Here is a 21217-nt window from a genome sequence, read left to right as displayed (position 1 = left end):
TGGCTGGGCTACTGAGGAAATTAGGTTTTATCCTGATCTCCTACGCCGATGACACCCAATCCTTTGATAAATCTAACCCCAACATTCAGACCGCCTTCCCAGAGGGTATGAAAGGCTTTGCGCTCTAGATGAGAGAAAACTTCCTGCAGCTTAACGCATAAAAATCTGAAATAATGCTGTTTGGAGAAGCTGCAGCGAGATGGTTCCCTAGTTGGTGGCCAGAGAAATTAGGATCTGCCCCATCCCCATAACTGGTGGTGAAGAACCTAGGGATGCAGATAGACCATAAACGAACTCTGGAGGAGCATGCTACCACTACGGCCGGGGCCTGATATCACGCACTCTGCCTCCTTCGAAGGGTCTTCACCTCTCTACACGGAAAACCTTGATCCAGGCCTTGATCCTAAGCCGCCAGGACTACTGCAATGCTTTGCTGATTTCAGCCAAGGAAACCTCCGTAACCAAATTGTAAAAAGTAGTCTAGAATACGGCGGGCCGCTTGGTGACCAATGCCCCTCCCAGAACTGCCTCCCTCCCTTTACTCCAAAAATTACACTGCCTACCGGTGCGAAGGAGAATTAAATTCAAGATCTGTTGTATGGTTTACAAATCCCTAAACAACATGGACCCCGGCTATCTGGCAGATAAGTTAGTCAGATATGTTCCATCTAGGCCCCTTCGATCCGGTTCCAAAGCTCTCCTTCTCATCCCGCGCTTCAAACTAGCTCGCATGGGTTGTAAAGCTTTCTCCCACCTTGCCCCACTTTATTGGATTGTAAACAATATTAGGTCTGACCCGGAGAGCAGTAAATCACAATTCTTTTCAAGACTCCTGGGGGATGTTTAGTGCCTCTCAAAAAAAAACTCCCAGTACAGTTCCGGTTTGCAATCCATGAACTAATTAATCGTTACTGCTCAATTTAAAAAAAACTATTTTCATCAATAACCACATCAAATACACATCCCACCCTGGTCAAAATTAATGTGTATACACAACTCAAAAGATGAGATAAATTTAGCAAAAATGTGTGAAAGGGTTAGAAAGCACCTCACGTGCGCAAACCCACAGGGCTGCTGGATGGTACTCGCCAGTATGCCCATGTTATCATCATCGGTCACTTTCTAGCCACAACAAAAAAGTAAGGTAAGCAAGAGAGGTGTGTGTGAGAATTCTTTAGTGGTGAAAAAGTCAAACAACATAAATAAGTGTCTGACAGAAACACTGAAATTCTGTAGCTCTCTCTGTATTTTCTCAACCCCAACCGTGCACAGAGAAGACTGTTCTCAAGTTCAAAATGAGGTATCACTCACATACAGCACGTCCATTAATAATTGTTGTGAGCGTCCTCAGTTTAAAAAGCAGGCATGTCACTGCCCACTTTTAACTGCAAACGGCCAAAATGTTTCGTTGCCATATTCTCTTGGCAACTTCGTCAAGGCTGTTGGGGATTCAATCTTCACCTCAGTCCATTATCCACACCCAATCTGTGGTTATTGATGAAAATAAAAGGAACGTACCGATCATGAACCAACTCTATGTAGAATGGGAGTAAAAGCACCCATTTCTCCCCACCTTACATTCACCTAATGGCTGCTATTGTCCAGCCTACCAGCAACCACCATCATTAAAGGAACATGAGCCACCTGGTTGCATTCCACCTTACAGACCGCAAATGTCAGTCCGTTTGAAATTCACATACAACAATTTTTTCATAAGGCATCATACATCATCATAAAGTCACATTACATATGTCCACTCCTTGTTTTATTACACGGTATCCATTCATGCTCACAGATTCCTAACTGGTTTCCAACTTTGCACTCCCAGCTAGCTCTTCTGTGAATTACTAAGATCACCCTCGTATTTGTCGCAATATATGAGCAACTCCTGCCAGTTATCCCATACTGCTCACCAGGCGGGCAACTAGATCCAAATTTCGGGGGGGGGAGGGGGGGGAGGCTGAGAATATTTCGGAGGGGGCTAATTCTTCCAACCACAGACAAAGTGGCTGTGAGATTGGGTGACCACACAACAAAAGCCTCATTTACAACTAAATGGTCTTTTAAAGACCTGTTAAGTACTCGGGTGCGGCTGCAATTACATGCTCGCCAGCCCGCGAAGCTGTGTGATCCCGGGCTGACAGGCACGAAGGGTGGGGGGGCTGAAGCCCTGTGAGCCCAATGGGTGTTGCACGCCTGCTGCTCACTGCTCATAGTGCTCACTGACTGGTTTCAAAATTCACACTGCCGGCTAGCGCTTCTATCAGTTACCAAGATCAACTTTGTATTCGCCGCGTCATATGAGCAGAACCTGCCAATTAAAGTGCTCCTATACTGCTCAAAGCTCCGAGTGCTCACAAGTCCGCCTTCTGTGTTGAGTTTGAAATCTCCAACTTGCTCTGACACTAGTTTTAAATCCTCAATTCGTATTAGCAGCACTCCCAGTTAATAACATTTCAGAGCCCCTGACACTACCGCCCTCTTAGTGTGTTCACACCCAGCGCTCCTGTCTCATGTGCCCTCTTGGAACCCTCTTACAGCGCTAAGGAGTTTTCTCTGCATTATATCTTCCAGCACGAACGCCCGATAGTAGCGCTACTGTGCTTTTAATGGTGCCCGGTGTCACGTGCTTACTCGTCATGACCTGCCAAACCCTGTAGAAGCGCGGCCATCTTGGAACAGAGCATTTTTTTTTTGTAAACCTTTATTGAATCAAGCAGAGCAATACAGGCGCAGGCCTACAACCACAGGGGCCGGCCGCAAAGTCAGAAGATAAAGACAGGAGCATTGTAAATGTGTACGGTAAACGGAGGAATCACGTTATAGTCTCAGTACGTGGTCGCAGCACAGCGAAACACAAGGATAAAAGAGGTTTCATTTTTATAATATTGAGAAGGAGGCAGCGGCTATATCAACAGAGGCATCACACTACACAATAAACAAGAAGAGACGGGAGAGGTGTACCCCTCTATGCAATCAAAAATCGATGATAAGCAATAAGACCGAAAACACCCTACGCCCGCCGGAGGCAGGCCAGGAGTAAAGATCAAACAATGGCTAGCAATTGAGCAAAAACATCGTGTGAAAAACCCACCCGTACAAGACAGAAAGAAGAGACACGTGCAGATGCCTAACAGAAAAAGGATGTAAGAAGAAGATATAGCCAACCCCCTGGGGAAGAAAAAGAGAAAAGGACCATAGAACAAAACAAACTAAAATAATAAAACCCCCCCAACACCTGCCACCCTACATCACCGTAATGGCTATGGCCTACCCCACTAACAGCGTGCCTGTCGCCCCAGAGTCACCCTAAAGAAAGGAAATAAAGAGAGAAAGAAGAAGACAATAAAGAAAAAGAATGAGGAGATGAGCCGGCGATTCAGATACCCGGTCCCCCCCCACCCCCGCAACTAAAATTGTAGAGACAGAGGCCATAGAAAGTACAAAGATCAGCGAGCGCACAAAATGCAATCAGTAACGGCCCCACAAGACTTGTCCTTGAGTCACCATTAACCAGCAAGAAGTCCCTCCAAGACCCAAGCAAGGTCACCCCTGGCCACTTCTGTGAATAGTAGAACTGCTAAACAGCCTCGCAGTCAGGAGACAGGTCGATACAAAAAGTTCAATCCTTCCAGGCGAAGCAGGCAGCGCCGTCGCACAACATCGTCCCAGCCACCAAGAAACAACCGACGATGCACGGCGGCGGCCAGAATGCAACAATACTCCGACCACCAACAAGTCCAAGTCCAAAAACAGGTCTGCCAAGCACGGAAAGGAAAGCACAGAATGCGGGAAGCACCGCAGCACAGGAACCAGATCCATTCGCACCCTCAAAACTGTAGACTCATCCGGGGAACCTGGCACAGCGACCGAAGGAGATTCAGCGGCACCAACTCGGGGGAAAGCCACTACGCCACAAAATGGCGGATCAGCAATGGCAGCGATCCGTACTTCCAAGTCCTGGGAGTTCCGGAGCAGAGCAATCCGCAGGTTACCCAGTGCAACCAGCACGTGACTACGCGTTAGCGTCTCCCCATGTAGCCGAAGTCCGGGGTTCTCAAATTCAGCGGTGTCTCCGTACCCGGGAGGGGTGCACTCCGAGGCGCCATCCGCCATCTTAGCCACTTCGTTCTCCGCCACTTCCCCTCCACCTCCGAGTTCAGTCCGACCACCAGAGGCAACAGGTCTCACGGCTGATCGTCGGCAGTCGACGCCTGGTGCGGAAAGGAGAGTCACCGAAAGGCCGGGTGCGCTCCCTGCAGCTCTTCGGGAGCCAACCACCGGTTCCCGGACGGGACTATTAACATGGGCAGGCATCACACCCAAGGGGAACCGGGCGACACGGCTTCTCTCCGGCTCGTCGACAGCTCGGGCATACGGGGCAACCCACTATTGGGAGTGGGTCAGCACCAACTCTCCCGGCTCGTCGCTCTCAGGCTCCCACTGACCGGTTTCTCATCCAAACCAGGGCCGCCAACACTACGAACACTGCCGGGCAACCTCTGCACTCGAGGCCCCGGCGTCAGCGCCACGAAGGCCGGCAAGCAGACGAGGGCAGGTCTTCGGATCCACTGCACGGTGGAGCCCCAAAAATAGATGGTAAGTGAGCGCTTCTCCTTAACAACGTAAATCAAAAAGCCTTGCTCAGGAGTATCAACAGGATAGGCGTGCGGGGAGGAAGGGACCTCAGAGCGAAGCGTTCATGCGACTGTTCCGATCGCCATCTTGGCTCCTCCCCGGAACGGAGCATTTTTGTTGCTTCTAACACCATTTCGCCTGTGCTCAAATCATTATTCACATAACACTCCAGAATTCACGAATAGTGTATTGAAACCCACCACGTTCCTCAATAATAAGGGCTTCCACCACCCCTGTAGGTGCAGCGGCCATCTTAGGACGGAGTCCTTTTTTATATCTTTATTGCTCCTGGCATCATTTCTACTATGCTCAAATCATTGTTTACATTGCACTCCAAAATTCACGAATAGTGTATTGAAACCCACCATGTTCCTCAATAATAAGGGCTTCCACAGAGAGTTGCTCAACAATCTTTTTCCCAAAAACTTTTTTTAAAACAATTCTTTAAAAAAGAGAATTAATCAACAGTTTTTTTTATATGGAACGACATCCCTACCAAGGTGATGTACCTGATTTTGTCTGAATGTAAAATATAAGGTAAGAATTGCCTTAAAGATGACAAACCGGATCAGAGACCTATTCTATTCCATTCAATGGAATCATTTTTCCCATGATGATCCACTCTCTCGGTAAAGATCCATTTCGCCTCCTTCATAGCCAGGATATCATCTATATTACATTTCTCTCCCCCAACACGTTCCAACACTGTCCATCTTAGATCCCTGAGATCATGTTTAGATTCACGGAAGTGTTGAACCAGGTGTGTGGTTAATTTTCCTGACTTCAGAGTGCTTAAATGCTCACTTTAACTTTCCGAGTTGTGAGGCCTATGTAATGCAACCCACAGACATACGTAATCCTATAGATAACATGTGTGGTGTTGCAATTACTGAACTTGTTGAGGTGCCATGTTTTCCCTCTTAACCTCTTGGATGCTAATGACAAGGTCAGCTCGTCATGCAGTACACTGAACGTGTGCTTATGACGAGCTGACCTTGTCATGAATAATGGGAAATCAGGATCTTCAGCGTAGGAGAACAATCTCCATAGCATTGAAGGTGTTAACAAGTTGGACACTTTTAGTTGCTTCAGTGAGTCCGCATACCGAACATCCACCACAGCGGTAATGACCAGCCGGTAAGTTTGATTCTCTCTTTTCTTGTCCAAGGCGTGTATGAACTAATTTATCCTTCAGATTCGGAGCTCTTCTGAAGGCAAATCTGTGGGGTGGCATTTTGTTCCCCACAGTATCCAACAAGGACCAATCTTTCTGTATAACTTGTCTAATTTGAGTAGACAGGGGATCAAAGGTTGTTACTACCGGCATACACTGTTTTTTTGGTTTATCCACCTGTTCTAATAATGCTTCACACGGTGTATTCTGGGCACGCTTACGGGCCCTTTTAATCACATTATCAGGGTACCCTCTGTTTTTTTTCAATTTCTCAACTATGTCATTGAAGTGCTCCATAAATGATCCAGTCGATGAGCAATTCCTCCGATATCTAAAAAATTGCCCCACTGGAAAATTATCACGGAGGGCTCTGGGATGAAAAGACTGCTAGTGTAGCAGAGAGTTCCGGTCAGTGGGTTTCTGGTGCACAGTTGTCACCAGTCCATTATCTTCAGCTACAATGTCAACATCCAAATACACAGCAGTATCTTTGCTTATACTCCAAGTGAACCGCAGGCACTCAACTTGTGCATTAAGCCACAAAAGAAATTCCAAGAGCCTGTCCTCTGATCCAGCCCATATACAGAGGACATCTTCTATGAACCTTACCAGAGAGTAATATTCTCCCTAAAGGGGTTCGAGACATGGTGTACCACGTTCTCCTTGAACTGGCCACATAAATGAAGGCCAGACTCGGCGCAAACATGGCACCCATTGAAGTTCCTGACACTTGGAGATATATCTGCTCCTTGTGTGCAAAGATATTTCGAGTTAGAGCGAGCTCTATACATTGTAGACCGAATGTTTGAGGTACATCGTAGAACCATTCCAGTGCCCCTAGAGCGCGCGCTGCTGCCACCAATGTGGCATCCTGGGTATTTAAGGCATTTTACTATGGCTATTCAGGGAGTCCCCTGAATGCACAAGAAACTTATTATCAGGGGGCAAGTCCTGCAAAGACGTTATGTGAGATCTTGAATAGGATTTTTGAAGCTGATCAAGCAATCAAAGCCGAGCCACCATCTTGACTATGTGTATTTTACCCTTAAGGACCGGGGAAAAGCGGACCAAAATGTTGCATCTATCTATTTGTTGTTGGATAGTTTTCTGCCATGCAATAGCCCAGTATACAGTGAAATATATTCCGAGCAAGGTACCTACCCCAATCCAAGGGATTGCGAGGCACAGTACCCTTCCGATATTCTGCTGTGCCATGCTCACAGAGTACAATCTGTATTTGGATAATTTAATCATGTGACCAGTAAAGTTACCAAAGATCTGAGGATTTGTAATGACCTTGGGAGTACCACTCTGAGTTCTGCACAATCGTACGTTTTTGGACGCTATATCTATATTTTACTATTATTTCAGCCATTTGCGTATCAGGTGGCAATTCCGCTATATCTGCAAAGTTCTGTATCATTTCCTTGACACTGGCAATTATTTTGGATGATATTTTCTTAAAGAATTCACTACTGGATCTGTGATCTTTCCAGATTGTAATTGATGCACGGCAGTCGACAGTGACTGTGATGTTTTCCTCCAGGAGATCTCTCACTTCACTGAATAGACTCCTAACTGGGAGGTCTTCCATAAAACTCTCTAATTCCGCTTGTTTGACGTCTGTTTTCCGTGCATACAGTTTAGTATAGGATGCAAATGTTTGCACAATAGTGAAATTACCCCCACTGGGAGCAGCTTATCAAACCATCATCTAGGCTTTATGACCCTGTGCATCTTTGTTGTGGTGGCGTGGAGCACTTTACTAACTTTATTGCCCCATGCAATAAAAGCTTCTGGGAGGCCAGCCACACCGACCTGGCATTTCCCAAGAGAGTCTGTTTTAGTACTGATGTGATGTGCTCTGTATTGTGATATGTGATCAAGCTCTGCATCATGAGGAATCTGGATTCCCATTCCAGATGATGCGTTTCCTGTGGTACAACCTACGCTTGCTGATGATGAATCTTTCCTGTTATTAAGCTGATCGTGACTTGAAGGGCTCTCAGAGCGTCCAAGGGTACTGCACTATAGCCATATCCTGGTTCTCTTCTTCCGTGTTAGCATGGATTTTTAATTTTGAGACAGTCAGCCACCACGTGTTGAAGCATTGACCTATTTTTTTTTCCAAATTCTAGAGTATGCACCACCCGTTAGTGGCCTGAAAAACCCAGAGCAAGTATGCATAAACCCAACACTTTGCCCATTTCTGCATTTGTGGAAAACACCCATGGGCCCCTAAATAGTATCTGAAGCTGCTATGCAGTTGGAGCTGGTGCCTGTAATGCATGGTTGCATTAAGAAATGTTGCCTGGTTGGTCGGTCCCTGTTGGGCTGACGCAGCTGTTCCAGTTCAGTCCAGCCTCCAGTAACCAACTCCATTAAGGTCTTCCTTTCAATATCCAATCTCCAGATAGCATTTGGGCAAGAAGGGTACCAATGGTTTCCAAGAAGGTCGAGTTGAGTGGTGGGGGCATATATGGTTATCAGGGATAAGGGTTTCCATGATTTCTACACATCTTATAGTGTACCGCCATAATCATGCTAGGCGGAGAGGCATGTGATTTCGGATTTCTATAGCTACTCTCGTGGAACCCTTGAACCCTTCATGAATCACCTGGGAGAAACCATATCATGCCAGCAATTGACATTTGGCGCCATTAGGTTGTCTCCTGTAAAAGGAATATATCTTGGTTATATTATTGTTTGGCAGTTTTGAGAACTGAGCCTCTTTTAAGTTTATAAAGTAAGCCGTTCAAATGCCATGTAAGAACTGAAAGTCGACAGGGTCGAGTTCCCCATCACTGTGTGTCATTGGATATTATGTTATTCAGTGAGTCACGCTTGGGTCGCTTGCCTGGATTGTGACTGTATGCAATTATGCTTTGCCAAAGACAAACACCCCGAAACATCCCATCACCCTCAACCTAAACCTCAAGAACATGAGTTAACTGTTGCTAAAAAAGTCTGTGGGAGGTTCTAGAATAGCCAGTGAACAAGAATCCTCCCTTTCCAGTATCCAAAGATACCCCCCAGTGAAACTGAAATTCCCATGTACTTGTCCTTAAACAGGGCAATCCAAGGGACCCTCAGGTGATTTCTGTATGCTGGATAAAGTAAGAGGAAGTGGAATCACCCTAGAAAACAAACAAAAAAGGGCAAAAAACAGTGGAGTAGAAAAGAGAGGGGACATAGAAATTAAGTCTCTAAGTAAGAGAGATATAGGGTCTGTGCTGGCTCAAAAACCGATGGAGTAATTATAAGGGCACCAAAGCTTTAACATTTAGATATAATTCCTTCTGTGTCATCCAAGACCAGGTACAACATAGGAGAATGACAGGCTTTAATTGTTCATCTACTTCATTTTTACCATCCACATAACCTTTTATGTTTGATGGTTGCTTTTGATGATTGATGTAGAGCCTTCTACATTTCATGTCTGCTCCTCGACTCCCAACCTTCGTACTCACCCATTTATGGAGGAGACAGACCAGGTATCCTTTCTTTATGTTAGTGGCAGGAAGGTGGGCCGCCGGACCTCTTCTCTTGATCTGCTATATCTGATGGTGCATCTGAATAAGAGTTCATCATCTTGGTTTTTTGCTCCCTCTTTTTGACCACGAGGGTTTGTCCATTTCAGTTCAGTGCCATAAGATCCTCTAAGTTATGTCCTGTTCTATTTTCTGCTGTTTGTTCCTATCTCCTTCATCTGAGCCACCGAGTCACATGCCGCCACTATGTTGTCGTACGTTTGAGCCGTACATTGGGGGAGTACCTTAAATTTAGCCGCATACATCAATTTATAATCCAGATGCATGGCCCTTCCCTCTGTTTTACTCATTTAAACGATTTCTAGTCATGCTGCTGGAGCTTGGTATAATCCGGGAAGATAAGTATTTGGAAAGAGCCATGGTCGATTGCTCCCTTCATGTAGGTCCTGCGCAGCATATCTCGGTCCTTATGATTCAATACCTGGGCTATAAGACGTTACTGATATGACCCCAATGGGGGTCAATGTGTCAGGGCACGATGTGCTCTCTCTATAATGAAACAAGTAGAGAGTTATTTCACCGGCACTCAGGAGCAAAACCAGTCAAATCAAATCAACATTTTCTTTATTCGGTTTTCATTTGATGATACAGAAAAACCATAAAAGTACATTTTAGAAACCGTAATTAAAAAACAATTTTTCAATCTCATTAGACATTACAATTTAAAAAGTTGCTGTGCAAAAGGGAAATTCATAAATATTCATATTAGGCTCCAAAACCAAACAGGATGTGATTAAGAGGATTAAAAGAAAAATGTATGCACTGAACAGATTCGTAATAGGAAACATTTGTGAATATTGTTTTTTAAGTCTAAGAACAGACTTCAGAAATTGCGCAATATTTCTGGCAAAGCATTCTGCGTCTAAGCATTGCAATGCGAGAAAGGCTGGTCGACACTGTCTATTGCCCCAAATTTTTAAGATAGGTTTAAGCCATTTTTTCCTGATTTCATTGTAATATTTACAAAACAGAACTACGTGCATCGATGACTGGGGTGATACCTCGTCACATGGGCAGTTTGATAGCTTTTTTGCCCAGTCGTTCATTTTTGAGAAGCTAACCAAGCGATGAAATATGTTTAGCCTCAACCGTATGAGTATGAATCTGTCGTAGCCGCTTAAAATATATCTAAGATACGGTTGAATGCTGTGACTGGTCTGCATCAGTAAATTATTTTGAACAGTTTGCTTGGTAGCTTCTACTACAAACCTCAGCCCCTTCATACGGCTCATGCATTTATTTTTTAACACTTTCCTGGGAGTTTGGGCTAGCACGATGGGATTATTATAAGAATTTGACAGTCCCATATCAACCAAAAAGTTTTTTACATAACTGAGCCAACCAATCTTAAGCGCATTCTCAAGGCCTAAGAGATCTTTTAGTACCTCCCGATTGAATGATGTCTTTGGGGATGGCCAAATGCGATGCCATAGAAGGACTGGTTAAATTTTTATTATATCTGTGATAAAAGGTATTCCAAGTTCTGTGTGGCACAGGAATGTTGAGGTGCCTTGTGGTAGTGGTACCGCCAATAAGTACATTAAAAAGGCATTCTCAACTTACATACATACATACATGTCTCCAAACTCCTGCCCCGTAAGTCGCTGTGCTGACACACTTGGCCTGATAAATTTGGAGCATCTCCAGCCTCTGTGAAAAGTTGACCAACACTGTCGTGGTCCGCATAAATTGTAGTTTCCTAGCTCTAATAGCCTGACGCCATGAACCTTTGTTGTCAATTAGGACACCTAAATAGGGATAGGTTTTGGTAGCCCCCACCTTTTTATTTTCAATAAAGATATCCTTTTGTTTACTGCTACCTGTTCCGCAGGTCATTACAAAGGTTTTCTTAATATTTATTCTTAGATCTATGTTTGCCATATATTCATAGTAAATGTTAAGGGCACGTTGTAGCCCCAGCGGTGTCCGGGCCATGATTACGGCATCATCCGCATAGAGTAATGCTGGAACTGGGCGCTTCTGCAGTAGTGGTACATCCTGGCACCCCTCCAACAGGGCCTGATCCAATCCGTTTGTGTAGAGTGTAAAAAGGAAGGGCGCCAGGACGCAGCCCTGCCTACCCCCTTCTCTACTTTAAACAGACCCGTGTACTCCCCATTTACACCGAACCACACCCTGGCCGTGGCGTTTCTATAGAGCTCCCTTAGGAAGTTAGTATGGGGATCTCTATGCCCATTTCTTCCAAGGCCCCCCATAGCTTAACATGGCTCACGCATTCGAAAGCGGCTGATAAATCGACGTAAGCCATGTACAGTTTACCCCCTTTCGCATTTACATATTTACCCCTCAGAAGAGCCAGATTAAGAGCTTGTTCTATGGTGCTCAATCCTTCCCTGAATTCAAACTGGAGATCCGACAGAACTTTTTTATCCTCAGCCTATTGCTGGAGACTGTTAAGGACTATACGGCCTGCCACTTTGCCCAAAGTGTCTAATAGAGAAAGGGGCGGTAGCAGGCCGGATTCTGTCTGTCTTCTTCCTTGAAAATTGTGACCAGGATTGACTCTGACCATGAATCGATAAGACCAACAGTACAGGAGGCCTCCAATACCCTTGTAAGTATTGGGGACCATAAATCCATGTTAAATTTGAAAAGATCAACTGGGCACCCCATCGGGTCCCGGTGCCTTACCCCCTTTACTGGCCTTAAGGGCGAGCTCAATCTCAGTTAGAGTAAAGTCGAGGGTTATAGGGAAGACTTTCGGACTGGCACTAAGGCTGGTATTAGCCATGTCTACTATTGGGTGAGTCTCCTCAGTAGCCAGAGCAAAGATATGAGAGAAGTGGTCCGTCCAAAGTTTTTCGTCTATCGCGATTTCGTTTGACGGGAGATCCTAGGTCATTGTGATGCAAGGGGATTTAACCACTCGACAGAATGCAGTGCTGTCCTTACTAGTGCAACTTTTGTGCAGCTCCTCCCAAGTTTCTTTTTTTAATTCAGTTTTCCTTAATTTAATTGCCTGAATGTAGGTTTTTCTAAGGTGTCTAATTTCTAGTGTATCCCTTTCCTTTTTATGTAGGGCTAATTTTAAGTTGGTATATGTTCTGGTACAGTTCTGATTGAACCACCCTCTTCGCTTGCCTTTCCTCGATTTCATTTGGATCCTCAGAGTTTCTCTAATTGCGTTGGTTATCTCCCCATAGTTTTCCAAAACCTCGGAGTGTGGAGTTTAGGGGTAAACACTTCATGATTGAATTTAGAGATTTTTCTATCACTACTTTTGTGAACTCCTGTGGATCTACTTTATTCCATTTTCAAGAGTAGCCGTTTATTTGATCAATTTCCAGATTATTTAGCCCATACTGCCTCTTACTTTTACTTCTGCTGGTTTAGTGATGACAGGATAGTGTCACACTAATTAGTAAATGGTCATTAATCACGTTTTTATGCATACAGAAATTTAAGATGCAAGGAGCATATTAATTTGATGTTAAGATAAAATCTATAGTTGTACTTGCTCCTTTGCCATTGAAGGTCCGTGAAAAAGGAATTGGTGGCGAAGACAAGTCGTTCGTAAACCCCATTTCCAGGACAAATAATTTAACAGTCACCATTGGTTGTGTGAGGGAAGTGGAATAGGTTACTGTTGTGCTCATCAGTAAGCCGCATGTAGATGTATCATTTTTTGAACACAGTGATAGATTAAAATCCCCCCCAGACAAATAATACATTTTGAGTACAATGATTCTGTATTTCCAATAAAGTGTTTCTGAGTTGTTTTAGCACAACCGCCAGATGTTCCTGTTTTACGTTATTATAGAAGTTGATCAATACATACATATCTTGTTTATTCATATTAAGGGTTACTATTTGAATATTAGGTTCTGATTTTACAAAAGTAATTTCCCTTATTTTCATCAAGTTGGAAATACATACTATCAGACCGCCCCTTGCCCTCCCAGAGGTGGACGGAATAACTGGTGTGAAGTATGTCTTGTAACCCTTAATATGAATTTCGGCTGTGGCCCAAGACTCTTGAAAACAAAGGATATTGAATTTCCAAGTCATACCATATGTGATTTATCAACTTCGACCCCAAACCCTCTATGTTCCAAAACACAATTTTTAAATGTACTTCGTTAGTACTAGCATCCTGTTGACTATCATCCCTGGTGCTCCTAGTTAGAGGGGCACAACTAGATTCACAACCACAGCCCCATTTGTACTCAGTACTACCTCTAGGCTAGAATTTCCAATAGACCCGCTACTGATCGAAGTATTAGCTGTAATCGTGGTCTGTTGTTCTAAAGGACAGCAATTTTCTGGGTATAGTCCATGCAGACTGGGACTCAGAGTAGAATCAATACAGAGTATTACAGGGGTAGTACGTACTATGACCTTCTGGGGTTGGAGTACCTGTTGGTTATCCAGTCAATCTGTTTCATCCAGTCCAGAGAGCATGGCATACCGGTTCTCAACCGGGAGGTTGTAGCTATGGTTTTTCCTTGCTTCCTCATTTCTAATAGCAACACCTCTCTCTATCCTAAGGGGTGGGGGATAGAAAAAACCCAGAGGGACTATATTTATCCCTGTTATTATTTCCTACCCTCCAAAGAATGGTCTCCACCAACAAAGGTGTTTTGAAGTTTAGGACCATACAATCCCCTGGTAGAGTTTTTCTACAGTTGCCAACCCACTGCACTCTCCTGGCCATTTTGAACTCACAAAAGAGTTGCTCAGTTAATCCAACTGAGGTTCCGTGAATTCTGAACCCATTTCATAAAGGTCATGGTTTCGTTACGAATTTGATATTAGCGAACCGTAACTAGTTAGTGCGGCAAGTATGAGTGTTTTCATCACGTTAGACCGATGGATTCACTACGTATTTAGGGATTTCGTTCTGAACCCTTGGGTTCCATTTTGTGTATGGCAGCCATTTTGTGGTTGCCCTCACATAGGCCGATGACTGTGGCTGAACTAGTCTTTTTAAGGACATGTACACCTTAGCTCCAGTTCGTGCTGACTCCTGTTTGACCTGAGTGAACTGACCCTATTGCCTGAAGCTGACCTTGTTAAACCAGTTCCTGTCCTTTAGCTGATCAAGATTAAGGATCAGAGCAAAGGACATCGTAAAGTTTTATTGCACACAAATATGCCTTATCCTACTCTCACCTGTTTCTGCTCCTTTCTTTATGGTCTATTTATGATTGGGTTGTGGCCTTTTTTATTATGGGTTCGTTCGGCCTGTCTAAAGAAGAATGTTGGGTTTGACCGATGATTGATCATGGGCTGGGCAACTGAAAAGTGGGTTTTACCGTCATGCGATACCTCTGGTGTGGATACATGTGATCGGACAGTTTGTAAATGTTAGGTATTTGTCTGGAATGTGATTTTTGGCATAAAAAGGGATGACTTGCTTTGTAAAATTGAGTAGTCTCCTGAGAACTCATACCGTGATGATTTCTAAGACTTCTGTTACTGGCTGCAGCCAATAAATTTGATCTTTGACGCCACCAAGAAGTTTCCGTGTCTCTGTATTCTAAGACAGGTGGAACCCGAAGGCTTTGGGCGTGCCCCTGGCGCCGCTGGGTATTAAATAACCCGGTTCTTCACAACCTTCAGGCTTACGAAATGTAATGCTTTATTCCTAAGTGTTTCCCAAGTTTCGTTTTCTGAGATCCCCAATCTTGGCACATTTGCCAGGATAACTGTATACGGTGTTACCACTGGAGGGAGATCTAAATGTCAATGACTACTGGGGTAACTATTTTGTGAAATTGGTTATAAACTACTTTGTTGTGACATAGACTGCTGGTTATAGGTGGTATAATTAAGCCTACGCTCTGAAATTTTATCTGTGATGACACCATTTCTATCTCTTTTTTCTAAGGTGTTCGCCGGATGGCTTGTCATATTCGGTTGTTGGAAAAGTGGATTGGATACTCGGGTTTTTTTGGGAAACTTTCTGTGCTGGGGACCACAATCTCCTTCCCCTGTGAAGCATGTTGGTAAGCAGGGGTCTTTTCTTACTCCTGTTCTTTTTTCACCTGTTTCACTTGTTTTGGGGTGGTGGTGCCTAATCTCTTGGGCGTTTTTATATTCTCGATCCCTCCCTCAAGCTCATCGTTACTGTTATTAGGCCTGCCCGGATCCGTTTTCTTTTTCTGGGTGCGTTTGTGAAAAGAGTCAGAGGCACTTAATATTATTCTGTTTGATATATTTTGAATACAACCATTTTTTCTTAAGCAGTCCTTCGGCTTTAGGGCCTCTGGGGTCACCGTGTCCCTTCCAGGTTCGGTATTAGAGGAAATGGTGCCTGCCTCTAACAACTTCTCTACTGATGATATTTGTTTTTCTATTGCTCCCATTGCTCCTGTGAGATAACTCAGTAGAGTTTGCTGCACATCTCCAGGGGGAGGGGGGGGAGGTTTGATTCATGGGTACTCTGCAATATTCTTTTTACCATTTCTACTTCCCTTTTAGTCTAACCAAAATATATATAATATCCTTGAATCCCGAACAACCTCCTCTGCTCCCACCAACAGAAAGCGAGAGCAAGGTAATACTTATTAATAAGTGACAACAATAAACTTAAAGGGTACACGAAATGGGGAACAATTAAATATCTGATTTAGTCCCCCCATACATTAGTACATTAGTACTTGATATTGATGAACAGCCAAACTTCTGATAGTGAAAACGTTACTTGTATTTATGAGATGTATTCTCCTCCTGAGTGTCTTGTGTTCCTACTCTCCTGAAGAACCAAGAGTCCTGGCCCAGCCCAGCCTCTTCCGGGCGATGACGGGCATGCCCTTGGCCCGGGCTTCGCCCTCGCGCGTCCCGCACCGCGGGAGCCCTGGTGCTAATTTATGCGCCCGATGACGCTGAGGCATTGCGCGGCTCCTGTCGCGTTGTACCGAGGCCCCTTGGGATTTGTAGTGTCAGTTGCAGCCGTCAATGCTGCGGCTGCAGCGAAAAGCAGGAAACAGGCCAAGGAAACCAGGTGGTGTGACCAAAGGACAGAACAGTAAACGGGTGTCCTGCTGGAGCCCTGGTGCTAATTTATGCGTCCGATGGCGCTGAGGCGTTGCGCAGCGCCTGCCGCGTTGTAGCGAGGCCCCCTGGGGCTTGTAGTGTCAGTTGTGGCCGTCAATACTGCTGCGCAGCGAAAAGCAGGAAACAGGGCAAAGAAAACAGGTGGCGTGACCAAAGGGCAGAGCAGTAAACGGGCAAAACCAGTCATATAGGAACTTTTCAGGCTGGTTGCGTTCCACTCCTTCCGGAAACTCCATCTTACATAAATTATTCAGTCAGGCTCTCCATTCTGTTTTTTCAATTCTTGTCAATTGAGTTTTTGTTGAGTTCGTCACTCTCCTGTGTTCTGCCTTCATTAATGAGGGTCACGTTTTCCAATTTGTGGATCCTTAACTTCTGCCACAGTAACTTGTTCAACCATATTCGAGGTCCTGATTGAAGGGAATCTCGTCTGTTCCTACCTGATGGATCAGAGTTTATAAAGCCTTAATGGGACTTCAATTGCCTGAACAATAGTGCTGTGTCAGTTGTCTGTGGGGCCATGCCCTTGGCAGTCGAGGCCTTTGCCCCTTCCTGGCTCTGCAGCTGATCCATCATGAGTTTGACAATTTTGTTAGTCTTATCCCCGCTGTGGCTGGCTGATGTGTTTTATTTTTACCTACTTTGCCATCTTGTGAGGATCAGGACCAGAAGCTCCCCCTGATGTCTCCCTCAGGCTACGTAACTACCAGCAGCTTTCTTACAAAATCGCCTAAGTGTCTTCCAGCAAGGACTAAGGATGCAACGCTGTCTCTGTAGATGGGGTTGTCCTTGCATCATAGAATTGAAGTAATATGGCTTACGTTTGAATTTGGCCCCAATATCTTTTTTAATCCTGAGGGTTTGTGCGATGCCTGCAGGTCACCCTAGTAAGCCTTCAAGCTCACTGAAGTTGCTTTGTAGAGGATAGGGAGAAAGCCCCCCCCATATTTGTTGTTGGCACAGCGGCATACTTAATAATCCCAATCCAAAATTCGATCTAATCTTTAAGAGTGGCAGGTGGAAAAATCAAATTTCATATTGGTATATAGCCATGTTAGATGCTGATAACATCACAGTGTCAGAGCTACAAAAACTTTGGAACAATGCATCAAATCCTGACAGCGAAATCACGAAAGACCTGTGGACTGACTCTTTCACCATCCTGCAAGCGGCGGTCTAGCCCGCCGCATTGAAGCGAAACCATCTCTATACTATGTACAGGGCATATATAACTCCCCAAAAATTAGTTACGTTTTCCAACTTAGAATACTATTGGCCAAGATGTAGACTCCTGGCTGCAGATGATGTACACGTGTTTGCTGTCTGCCCCGAGATAAGAGACTATTGGGTCAAGATCCAGGATTTTTTGAAAGATGTTCTTTAGTCACAGCTGGAAATTACCACTAGAACTATTCTCTTTGGTCTGAGTCATGGCTATAGTGTTAATGATCCCCACACAAGATTTTTTTTTTATGTTATGCTTCTTGCAAGGCGTGAAATATGCAGGGCATGGAAGGACCCAATCCCTCCTACTTTTTCGAACTGTCTAAAACGCATCATTCTTACTAGTAAATCTGACATGGCATGTGACCCCACAAGTTTTGTTAAAATCTGGGCGCTTCTCGTGGCTTGGCAAGATAGGTGAAAGATGAAAGGTCTTCCTATGATTTATCCTTGGCCCTGTTGGTCTCCCGTACCTCCTAAGTAACACAGGGTGCCAGCTAAGGTGTGAACGGGAGTGGATTGGGAAAGCAGCGGCAACCTGAGGGACCAGGCACGTTCCGCTACGATATTGGTCTTTAATATCAGGACTGGAACAGACTGACCAAATCGGAAGGAGTAGCCTAGTTTCCCTTCAGGAATTTCCAGATTGGTATATGAGGAAAACCACAAAAAAAAAGACCTATTTTGTTCTTTCTCCCTCTCATCCCCAGTCCCCCTCAAGCTGTTCTCCTTTTTTCTGTGGGGAGGGGGTGGAAATTAGGGGAGCAAGAGCAGTGCACTGCCACCTACCTCGGTATGTAGTAATCAGGCAGCTGCGATCAGGCGTGATTAACCACTCATTCATCTTTTGGTTGCTTATGAATAATTCCATTAAAGTCAATGCAAGTCCCCACTCCTGAAGACTATCTGGTCAAGCTGCTAGCAACTTCTCAAGGCTAAGTCTGTTTCCACTTTGGTTCAACTCATGGGGGTTTGTGATTATTCATATTATAACCAGTGCACATTTATTACACTGATACCACAGCATAGTGTTCCTTCCAGACCCACTGAACTCACACCGATGTTTGTTTGACAATAACATAACATAACGTGTATTTGTAAAGCGCACGTTCACCCGAAGGTATCTTGCCGCTGAATAACAGATGTTTATTGTTACCCAACTCAATGGTACTCATTTTATCAACCTCAGATGGATGAAAGGCTGAGTGGACCCGCAGGGATTTGAATCTGTGTCCATTAGGTCAAAAACAGGCCCCTGCTATGGATGCATTAGTCCACTGAGCGACCAGACTATGCTATGTCTCATAAAACGTAAAGATGACATCCTCTATAATGAGGAATTTAAGATTTTCATAGCTTCTAGGCTGCCTTGTTCTAGCCCCTTCATTCCCTTCACATTGGGATGTTTCACAGACTCTGTACTAGAGACATCTGTCAGGAAGCCAAAGGATTTCTCCTTTGACCGTCTGCTGCCTCACTAATGATTCCTTTACTCCGACTCATTTGACAAACTGCTTGTGCCGACTGAAGTGTTGGGGTCTTTTCTCTTAACCAATGTCTAGCAGTCAATCACTTGAGCAGCAATAGGGCCAAATCAATAAGCCTACATCTGATATTGTTGGTATTTTCTACCAAGAATTAATCAAATCCAAGCTGCGCCCACCTTTAAAACCCATGATATGGTCAGTAAATCAGAAGCAGCTTATATGATTTATACTTCGACACCTGAAGCAGTTAGAAAATGATGATTCCTTATATATGTTCGCTTCTGTGTGCCATACCGATTGTATTAACTTGCAATATGCTCATGAGAACACTTTTTCACATACTGTGTAGCCCTAACTGGTACGATTGATTCAATGCTTTAATCTACTTGCTTCCATTAATGAACTATTAGAAACCTCATCAACAAAGCATTGCAGACTTATTTTCATTTGGCTCAGATTCAAGCATCTTCTTAATAGTGCTGATATTTGTGATTGCTTGGCTGTTTATAACTACTGTAATAACTTCCAATTTTGAATATGCTAGAAATTGCCCAACACTGAGCGCACATTTCTGTATAAGTCTCTCAATCTCCCTACTCCAGCATTAGCTATACAATGGATACCAGTTAGTGCTATTGAATTATTTACGGTCACTCATTTCAAAGCTGGTAAAGTTCTTCCATATCACCCATTGGGAAAATCTCTCTATGTCCATTAGATATTAAGATGGATGCCTCAGCTCCTTGTTTATGCTATAGCAATCCTTGTAGACTGTTAGAATCAAACTCTGCAGTCTCATCTGTGACCTTTGGATCTCATCTGTGACCTTTGGACGCAGCTTCTCTAGCTGCACTTTGAAAAACATCCATTATTCCTGCAAATTTCATACTTTGCTTGGTCTGCATGGTTGCAGCTCAGAAAGTCGGTGACTCCCTGTCCTGCTCTGTTATAAGATAGTTTTTAAGTGGCTATTCTTATGCTATGAAACTTATTTGTCCAAATGCAATTAGACTACCAGTTTATCCCAGTCCATGCACAGTATGAACATTTGCTAGTCGGGGAATAGTATACTTCTAGTTATTACATGGCTCATGTATGGCAGAAGTATGCTTGTTCAAAACAATATCCTCTCTGGGTAAATTATTTTTGTATGACGTGGTGCTTTAAAAACATGGAGTATAATGATACATTTTTATTCCGAGGTTTTTAAACTATTGTGTCGAAATAAGAGGAATATACCCGTTTTATCCATTCTTATTCAATGGCACTAAAGAGAGTGTAAACAAACTCATTCGTATTCTAGCCTCGCCCTCTCTGAGCCGTCATGTAAAGTGTTATCAATATATCTCATACATATCTTCATATAATGAGATCACTTGATTGTAGCCGACTATAGGAATCCCTGTCCACGAATGAGATTCTCTCATTGGACATAAAAGGAGGCATAAATGTGCATAGTATTCGCTTTGGAAAGCCTACTTGTTTGAATAGTTACTACCCATTTTTACAAAGCACTGCTCTAGATAACTAAACCAGTTTGTTAGGATACTGGATAATATTTTGACCATGGTTGTTATTTCTGTTGGGTCTGTAACTTGAATATCGTCTGAAGCTGTCATTATTTCTACAGAAAGATAGCCTGCCCTGTAATGCCTTCGCTGGTTCTAAACCTTTAAATAAACCATACAGTTAAGTCTTGTATTTTTCTAATTGTTTGTACAGTGAATTCTTAAATATGTATCAGGGTGATAGTACGCCCTTTTAAGATTCTCAGAATGTACATATTAAATCATATTTGACCGTCATCTAGTTTCACCAGTAGATAAACCTAAGCAAATATCATATTAAAAATTAGCTTTGTCATATTTAATAAACAACAACTGCATTCGGACACCGTGTGAAAAGATAACTGCATATTGTGATTCAGTAATATGTGAAGTTTGAAGTTTTTTATTAACTGTACAATTAAAATCTTTACAGTAAAAGGAGAAAGTACATAGAACAGTAATTGTAAACTTCTTTGCTTATAAAAGTATGTAGTCCAGTACTGATTAAGAACAGTTTAAAACAAATGCAATAAAAAGATCAGGCAGCCCCTGACTAGGGCCTATTACACTGGGCTT

At 43.7% G+C, this 21217-nt stretch overlaps 1 protein-coding gene across 2 annotated transcripts in view; it reads left to right on the top strand.

Annotated features, from left to right (window-relative positions):
* Positions 1-21217, top strand: part of ALS2 (alsin Rho guanine nucleotide exchange factor ALS2) — a 1284778-nt gene that overhangs the window by 41317 nt on the left and 1222244 nt on the right. The window contains exon 2 of one of the 2 annotated variants that reach the window (XM_078680224.1): positions 15215-15332. The exons of the other annotated variant lie outside the window; for it this stretch is intronic. The gene's annotated coding sequence lies outside the window, so the exon portion shown is untranslated. The remainder of the gene's footprint in view (positions 1-15214; positions 15333-21217) is intronic. 2 annotated transcript variants of the gene reach the window in all.

The sequence above is a fragment of the Lissotriton helveticus genome, chromosome 3_1 (assembly GCF_964261635.1).
Source record: "Lissotriton helveticus chromosome 3_1, aLisHel1.1, whole genome shotgun sequence".
NCBI lineage: Eukaryota > Metazoa > Chordata > Amphibia > Caudata > Salamandridae > Lissotriton > Lissotriton helveticus.
Note: the sequence above shows the minus strand (reverse complement) of the source record. Positions and strands in the feature narration are given on the sequence as shown.